Below are 9,975 nucleotides of genomic sequence, written 5' to 3'. Positions count from 1 at the left end.
CACCCAAAATGCAACATCCTCACGATGTTGGGGTACAACGTCAATCTGACATCATGTTGACATCCTGTGCCTGCTGGGTTTCTATCATTAACTGGATGGAAATAACCGAAGAGGAGTGTGTTTTCTCATTTGACAGATGTTTTACTTCACAGCTGTTCCAGTAAAGCATGCTATAGGGATTAGAAGTTTTTACTTTAATAGGTGAGACAAATATGGTTTAAAGCACAGCGTGAAAAACTGGGAGAAAAATGTGTGTGATTTAATTGGAGATAAAAAACAGAAGAGCAGCACGCTACTGTCTGCTGTCCTTTTCATAATAATACAGCACAAAAGAAAACAATCAGGAGGAATTAAAAAACAGCAAGCGGAACGAAGAGATTTTGTAACTGATATTCTTATGATATCAATGTCACATTAAAATGCCAAGCGTTACATTATTTTCTTTCTGTAGATAGATAAAACAGCTTGATGGAAGACACACTGTCGGATAAGGATTATTTGTAGCACATCCTTGTTATCTCAAATAATTTGTTATTATTTGTCAGTCGTTTTGAGTGGATGTTTCCTAATCCAAAAGTGCCACCAATGCTGTAATTTCAAACAGTGGACATTATTTTGTGAGCAAATTCTAGTCATTACAATAGAAATACAAATGCACACAATTTGTAGTTTTGTTTAAGGGCCGAAAAAAACATCTCAGAACAGATTTTGTGTCCATTTGTGTTCTCATCAAATTGGCCATGCAAAATTGTCTGACAGAAAAGGTGCTTGGTTTAAAATTGCCTTCTATGTGAACAGTTCTTTATACATTTTAACGCTATTGAAAATGGACAATGGGATTTTTTGTCAATGAAATAGCAACTGCACCTGCTTTCAGAGCCCTCTATAAAAAGTTTTAATTAACCACACGTCTAAACTGCAAATGTGAAAAGTTCCCCTTTACCCGGGACTAAAAATGGATTTACGGATGATGATAATCCATGGTTTAGCGCTGTGTGAAAAGCCCTTGTGAGATATAAATCACTGCTGTGAACATGTAAGTGTGCTAACGACGAGCTGCACTAACAACTTGGTTATCGGTTTACAAAGCAAGAAGAAACCCATGGGCAGGGCTTACAAAGCATTTTCACACGTAAAAATGGAAAACATGTCTCACAACATCTACAAAGCATTTCGCCGTAATGAAGAATGTCCACTGGGCTTTTCTTTCAGGATTGTTCATATGGTATGCTGATTAGAGGTGGAAGAGAAAGCCCTGTAGCTAATAGTCTCTGAGATCATCATTATACAACGTATAACTTTTAAATAACTTTAAAAAATGTATAATTTGGCGAGTCCTAAATATAGTCCTGAACAAATTCTGCAGTGTGTGTGTGTGTGTGTGTGTGTGTGTGTACAAACACTAAAGCCATGCAGAGTCACACTACAAGAGTCTGAAGCTGTTTTATTCTATATTTATCTGCCTAACAATCTGAAAATAAAACCGTGAGTTGTGGGACTTTGCTTGGGTTCAGTGTTCAACTCAGATTATTTGGTTATGTGAGATGTTTACAGAGCAAATCTTGAAACACACACCTCTATGGGTCAGTTGGAGACAAAGGCAGAAAAGATGCCTGTCTAATGTGTCAAAAATGTACCAAGTGACCATATCAACATAAAAAAAGACTTGGAATAAATTAGTTTTGAGGCTAGAAAGCTGTTAGCGCACAAGGTATAGCAGATGTAACCTTTAGCGATAATCTGCTATATGGCAGGGCATAGGAAGTGCTGGCATGATGATCTTAATAATATCTCATCCCAGGCTCATTGAAAACATGTGCCCAGGACTACATTTTTGAGAACCAACAAATACGTACCCTGGAATAGGGTCCACTAGAAGGGGTTGTGTACGTAACAGAGACCAGCTAGTAAAGTGCTGTGCAGCTAAACCTCACTTCTATAAACCTGAAAAGGTTAGCCTTGTAAGAGTAATTGCCTCCCATGCGTGGAGTCGGCGGTTTGATCCTCGGAGTTCGGAGCAGGTTGGATAGTGTAAGACCAGCAGGGTTACATTGGTGCCATGACCCGGATGGGAGTGAAGTTTAGGTGTGTGAGTGTAACAGAGGCCAAAGTTGCTTTGGTGACAGATGGTAGAGGCCATGGTCTTTAACCTCCTTGTTAGAGCAACTGACTCCCATGCAAAGAATTGACGCTTAGATTCAAGTTGTGTAGTGTAGGACTGGCGGGTTACATGTACGTTGATCTCAAAAATTTTACTTTTACTCATTATGGCTGAAATGCAAGTCATTTAATTTTAGTTGGCTTTTCTGTAGATCAGCAACGAAACAAAAAAACAAAAGATTACGTCATACCTGCCAACACGCCCGTTTTTTCCAGGATTCTTCCGTATTTCAGACCCATCTCCCGCCCATCTCCCGTATTGTTCTGTCTCCCGGAAAACTCCCGGAATTTGAAATGATGATCACTGTCAAAGGCATTTGTCCCAACCACCTCCCCATCATTTTCAGATGGGAAGGTGGGCCAAATCAAAGATTACCATGGGCCAACTTTGGTCATCTCTGTTCTAGAGGTCAAAAATCCAGGAAACATTTATTTCTACAGGTATTTCTACAGAACTTTGGTACACTTTATCAGAATTAATTTGACAAAAAAACACAATTACATGAAAAAATAAAGTACGTGACGCAGAAAATAATTCAACAAATGTTTGTCCTGAAATTCAAATCAGTTTGTTTTCTGCATTTGTATGTTTTTGTTGTTGTTTCTGTTGTTGTTTTTGCTGTTGCTTTGGCAGTAATATTAACAAAGGATTATTGTAACAAGCAAAAATTCTAAGTAAGCTTTCCAAACCACACATTTTGGTCATCTTTTGCATTTTAACTACACTGGTTCGGGAATAAGAAAAGGAAACATTTCTCTTCAGGAATACCTCTGTCTCTTCTGCGCGAACGTGCAGGGTAGAGCTAATGCTTTCTTTTGTGAGCAGAAAATCCAGCAAGGAGTGATAAGATCCTATTGGGATGAGCTGAAGAGGTGCAGGAGGCCAACAGAACGGCGGGTTACAGATGTTTAGAGGACCCACTGCAACCCTGAATCAGCAGAGAGAGGGAGAGTTATTAAATTAATAAACCTGGCACTCTCCGGATGCAGCAGGGAAGCTCTGATAAATTTACCTCATTGTTGTAGTTATTATTTTCCTAAACGACTGCTGCCATAAATACATTATAGGACAGAATGGAGCCACCTTGCCTTAGTTCGGGTAGGGTGAGCGCTTGTGCTTTGCAGAAGTTGCTGCTGACTTGCTCAGTTTCCGCCATCAAATCTGCAGGATGAGGGTGGTAGGTCACCATGGAAACCCAGGATATTTCATGTCTGTAAGCCACCTAGGGATCAATGAAATATTAAACTCAAAGACCATTCAGCAAACTAAGGGTATTAATAGTACTCCAACTTCTAGCCAGTGTGTTCTGTAGCAGCAATAAATTGTAGCCGCACAAAAAAGAGAGAACAGAGAAAGATACTTTATTGATCTCTGAGGGGAAACTGTGTGACTTTGTTATTCTGCTGATCGTTCTACGAGACAAAATGCGAGTATAAGTCAATGCAGTCATTAACTTTTTAATATATGAGTCGTCGATGCTGATGTTGTGTATGCTGAGCTTTTTCACTCATTTGAGCAACATAAAATGCCTTTCCTTTTCTAACAACTGTGAGGAAGTGAAAGCTGACCATGTTCAAATGCAGCAAATCATCTCAAATTAAAATGGATTGCAAATAAGGCAATCAATGCTTATTACCCTGACCAAGGAGGAAAGATTGATTAGTGTGGATCTAGCTGTTGGGAGAACAGTCAACACTTAGAGGCTAAATACTAAATCTGGATAAACCAACTTAGCCTGCAGCTATAATGTTGTAATCATAAACCAATATATTGGTTTCAAGATTAACATTGTCTTGAAATTGAAATCACTTGAAATTGATTAAAGTTTTCGAATGCAAAAGCACTTAAGATGGGTTATAGAGTAATTTCTTGCACTGTAAAGAAATGATTGGAAAAGGAGATGGTCTTTTTGTTTCAGGATATTATCCATTAAGTTTACAGACATTTCAATCAACTCTAAAACACCATAAAATGCACATGAGTACATCAAAATAGGAGGAAAACATTTAAATGAGTAGAAAAATTTATATAGAATTTCTTTGTAATCATCGATTACCTACTTTTATGTTACATATAATGTTAATAAATAATGTTTATTGCATTAATTTAAAGCCACGTGTGTAGGCTCAGTGTATAGCACTGTCGCCTCACAGCAAGAAAGTCACTGGTTTGAGTCCCGAATGGGCCAGTTGGCATTTCTGTGTGGAGTTTGCATGTTCTCCTCGTGTGGGTTTCCTTCGGGTGCTTCGGTTGCCTCCACAGTCCAAAGACATACGCTATAAGGGAATTGAATAAACAAAATTGGCTTTAATGTATGAGTGTGTGTGTGAATGTGAGAGTGTATGGGTGTTTCGCAGTACTGGGTTGCGGCTGAAAGGGCATCCGCTGCATAAAGCATATGCCAGAATAGATGGCGGTCCATTTTGCTGTGGTGACCCCTGATAAATAAGGGACTGAGCCAAAGGAAAGTGAATGAATGAATAAATGATACTGGGTGCCATAAGCTGCTTGTGGTGAATATTGGTTCATAATATTTCCTTCTCATCCCCACATGTTTTTGGGTGTGCTTTTGTCTGTGTAACAAAGGTACAATGTGTAGATGTTAGTACTCCAAAACATTGGTAATAAGGAATATTGGTAATAAGTAATTAATAAGCAAAGCATGAGTAAATAATCAAAACATTTTCATTTTGGGGTGAAATATCCCCTATAGTGTTTTTATTTTAATTTTTTTTAGAAATCTATGTAGACTGAACATAATAAAAAATAAAATGTCAAAAAAATGATCATTCCTATAGTACTTAGATTGTGTCAAAGCAGCTAAACATACTGTAAATGGAGAAAAAAAAAAAAAGCCATAACAGTGTTTTAAATTGTGGACACATTCCAGCAAATCAGGCAGGCAGGAGAGTAGTGGTAAAATGCTGGTGTAGTTCTTTAGGAACTTTGGGAACACTTCCCAATAGACATTATAATTTGAACGGCATCTGTGTTTGTTAGTCTGTTTTTACTTTTCCCAAGGTTTCCATAATCCTGGACCAGGCCATATCCTGAGCAGCTGCTGTGGTGGTCATGGAGGAGTGGAGAGCATGAGACTGATTCCTGAAAGAACCCACAGACGAGACGACAGACGAGTCTTCGCACTGATCCTTAAGGGCCAGCCTGTACACCAGCCGGTGACCTCTCCCACCTGCAACTTCTTCACGATGAAGGGTTCTTCAACCTCTGGCGCCTAGACAGCAGCTCTGAACAAGAAGTTTGGCCAGAGGAGAAATGGTCATGCCCAATTGAGCCTGCTTTCTCTTGAGTTTTTTTTTTTTCCTTCACTTTCATCAATTGTTTCCCCATCACTGTCACCACTGGTTTGAATGGTTTTGACTCATGGAGCTGTGCATCAATGGATTTGCTCTTCAGTGTTTGGACTTTAATTTCGGTAAAAATTAAACCACACTAAACTGAACTGAACTGACACAGTTTCAATCTACTGTAATCTTCTATGTTAAGCTTTTACAGTCCACATTGTAAAAGCGCTATATAAATAAAGATGGATTGAATTGAACTGAATTCAAAGTAACACAAATGTCACTAAATGTACCTAACAAAATTACATGAAATAAAATGCATAGAAGATGTTCACTTCTTTCTTAGCTTACTAAAAATGTCTTTAGAAATTTCCATTATGGATTCAAGAAACACAGTATTGATCATCTATGTTGGTAACAACAATACATGCATAATTGGTCAAAATTGCTTGATCATGCAATGCATGTTCTTGCTGTAAAAGAGTGTTCAATGGGACTTTACTCACTAAACATTATTTCTATTAACCATATCTTATATCTACATTCTATTAATTAATGTTTTATAATGAAGACATAAAACACTGCGCCATTGTCATCATTATTCTCCACAATCAGGTTCAGGATTTATCCTATACTTTTATCAAAGCAGCATTATTTCTAAAGGAATTTCTATTTTTGGTGTATTCAGTTTAAAAAACCTGCCCTTGTCACCGCCTTGCCCATGTTTATTCAAGCAGTAGTTTCAAATGTAATATTGTGTGACAAAAATGCTAAGCAAATATCATCTCCTGTCCAAAAAGCTGTATTTAAACCCCTTTTTCATTTATAGCAGATTTAAAAAATAAAATAGTGATTAAAAATAATTTTGATTAACTCCTGATCAGTTTCATGTTTCCTGGACTGGAGCAAGGCACAAGCATATAGCAAAAACGCAGACTAGCTTATAAAGAGGTGATTCATCATTTAAATTGAGGCCATAGATAACTAACTTGATCATGCCTCGAGAATGTGCACGCTAGAAAATATAAATGATAACATTAATAACAATAATACACACTTTTGATTTCCCAAGTGCATTTCTTATTTCTCAAAGGCAGTAGAAGTCCAGCATTTCTAATATTTTTCTTGTTCATCTGCAGGATTAATGCACCAGGAGAAATACAAAAATACAAAGGGGATTAATATTTACATTGTCTGCAGTGTTTACCTTGGTACAACCTTGACATTTATGAGAACGTTCAAATAATCTTCATTATAAATTAATTTAACAGCATTTTTCATGAAAGCGCACATGCTTAGATAGCAGCTAACTCTTAATGAAGATTTATCAAAAATGTATTATTGCAATCCTGTTTTATGTTAGATCTATGACACCCCTGCACTAACAGATAAATTGAACCTGTCCATCACAAGATCTGAAAGGACTCTGCCATTTTTATTGGCGAAACCACCAAATTGAACTATGATTTATGATGCAGTTCAATGTAATCTCACTCATAGCGGAATAGGGTTCAAATCAGCTTTAACACCTTTTTTAGTATTCTACAAGCTGATAGTAACAAAATGGCAGCTGTTGTGTTTGTGTGTTTGCAAATTTAGCTATTGATTTTGTTATTCACAGAAAAAACGGATTTAAAAATGATTCCTTGAATTTATTAAAAAAAATTTAAGCTAAGTGGTTGTAAACCATTTATTTGGGCTGCATTTAAACAAACAAATTAAGTTGAACATTACTGAATTAAATTTGTTTGTTTAAATTCAACCTATACACCTATACAAATTTTGCAGATATCATTTTCAATGTAGGTAGCTCTAGTTTGTATTTAAAATCTTAATTTCTAGTAAAGTATTTTTTTCTTTTCAGGTCTAGAAAAGAGGTGTGTTAAGGCGCATTGCTATTTTGAGGAATTAAAATAGACTGTGGAATTGACCATCTGAAAGCAGGTCTAAAGTCCAGCTCAGATCGCGTTTGTACAGCAATACAGAAATATCTTTACATATGAAAAAGAAAATAAGGATTAAAATATTGGAAAGGTTATTATTTTCTACATAGATATAAAAACCACTACCTCCATGCCTTCTTCATCTCGGGCAGCTTTTTTCAGTTTATTCATGACAACTTGCTTTTGTATAATGTTATTATTAGTAGTATTATTTTCATATGCATATTTATAATTGTTTTAATAAAAACAAGTATTGGTTTGTCCTACTGTCGGGTTTTGGAGACGTATGCATCATCATATAGGGGATAACAATAGGATGTGTGTTTGGATATAAATATTTTGACCACACTTCGTTATTATTGTTCATTTATTCGTTTGCTGGAAATTAGAACTGAATTTAGAAATAGTTTTAAAACAAATCTTTACGCTTAACAAACAAAATTAAATATGTAGGCAAATGGATGTCTTCGGTGAATTGTGTGCAACACTGTGTCCTTATCCACAACAGTAAAGCAGTAAAGTAAAGAGTAAAGTAAAGTGGCCAAATAGAGGAGGCTTATTCTTTATCCTTGTGGTGCAGATGGTCTGTTTAACTGTTTTCTCGCTAGTGAAGTGTTCAGTTTTTCCATTCAGTTTTTCTACTTACAAAGTATGCCATGTAAATAGCAAATCCAACATGGCAGGACAATTGACTGACTCTTAACAGGAATTGGGAGATGAGACTCTGATTAGTTTAATGCACGTTATGCTCAAAACACACCCATAACTCATTAAGAGAATAAGCACAACCCTGTTCAACACAATCTCACGCCAATTCGTAACTTTTTGCTTTAGTGGCTAATTCGTATGAATTCGTACGATCTAATTCGTACAATTTAGTACAATTTGCTCATCCCCCAATGACGGTTGGGTTTAGGGGTGGGGTCAGGTGCCAAGCCACCTTTTTAAAATCGTACAATTTCGTACGACTGAACTCGTATGAATTCGTACGAATTAGCCACTAAACTGACAAAATGTAAAATACTTACGTTTTCTCGTGAGATCAGGTTGCCCTGTTAGACCTAGCTCTGCAGCCCAAACTGTATTTTTCCATCCTTAAAATAGCAAAAGTGGATTCGGATATGCACTAAATGCTTTCGCGCCATGGGCTTTAGACTTTGTGCCTAGATCATTAAAATAGAGCCTAATGAGTAAAAATCTAAAAAGTAAATAAAAATGATGGTAACAAATAAATGACTTGGATAGATTTCATGATTGTTTCAATTGCAATGCAAAATCTGACTTATATTTTGCTTATATTGCAAAGCTAATTTCCACCCTTCAGAATTCTTATCTTCTTTTTCATTCATTTATTTTCTTTTCAGCTTATTCCCTTTATTAATCAGGGGTCGCCACAGCGGAATGAACCAGCAAGTTTTCCAGCACGTTTTACACAGTGGATGCCCTTCCAGCTGCAACCCATCACTGGGAAACATCCATACACACTCATTCACACACATACACTACGGACAATTTAGCTTACCCAATTCACCTTTAGCGCATGTCTTTGGACTTGTGGAGGAAACCGGAGCACCCAGAGGAAACCCACGCCAACACAATGAGAACATGCAAACTCCACACAGAAAAGCCAACTGACTCTGCCGAGGCTCAAACCAGCAACCTTCTTGCTGTGAGGCGTCAGAACTACCCACTGTGCCACCTCTTCTTTTTCATAACTGAAAAATCTCATGTGTCTTTTTTTCTCAGAATGACAAGATAAACTGTAAAAAAAATAAATAAATAAAAACTCTAAACAACTCCAAGTTTAGGTAAAATTGTGTGACACAAAAATCACAATTCTGTTAACTTGCAGTTGCAAAATTCTGAGAACTAAATCCAACAACAAAAAACAAGCCCATATGGGTTTATAAACAGTGCACATAAAAACACTTAAGATATTTTAAAGAATTTTCCACATAAATAAAACACAGCACCTCTGTCGATGGTGGTGTGCACTGTAAAAAAAATATCCGTTAAAAAACAGTTCGCAAATTTTGTGATTCACAAGTGTTTTCAGTTTATTCACGGTTGTGAATTGTATTGTGGGACCTTGATCTCTGCTCTCTACAGTATAACAAAATTACTTTTATTGACACTTTTAGTCACTTGAAATAATATAATGTATAATAAATAATATATAGAGAGAGAAATAAGAGAGAAACAGAAAATTACTGGCAGCTTATTACAAGGTTTTTGTACCACAATATTCCACACCAACCCAGACAATATATCACTTTAAACTATTAAAACATGCTAATAAAAGTCACCTTTCTCAAACCTTTCAAGGTTAAAGTTGTTGGAAGACAAATCAAGGTCCCATATTGCAATTCAAAAGCATAAATAACTGGGGGAAAATAAAAACATGAAACACAAAATACAGAAACTGCTAATTTACGGATACTTTTTAGTGTGCATGGTTTAAATTTCAGAACATAAGGTTTTGGTGATAGCAATGTTTGCTTAGAAATAGTTGTTCCTACAGTATCAGTCTTCTTCCTTTAAGGAGGTAAAGTGTCTGAAATGTCGGTGG

The sequence above is a fragment of the Danio aesculapii genome, chromosome 2 (assembly GCF_903798145.1).
Source record: "Danio aesculapii chromosome 2, fDanAes4.1, whole genome shotgun sequence".
Lineage (NCBI taxonomy): Eukaryota > Metazoa > Chordata > Actinopteri > Cypriniformes > Danionidae > Danio > Danio aesculapii.
This window is presented reverse-complemented; position numbering follows the sequence as displayed.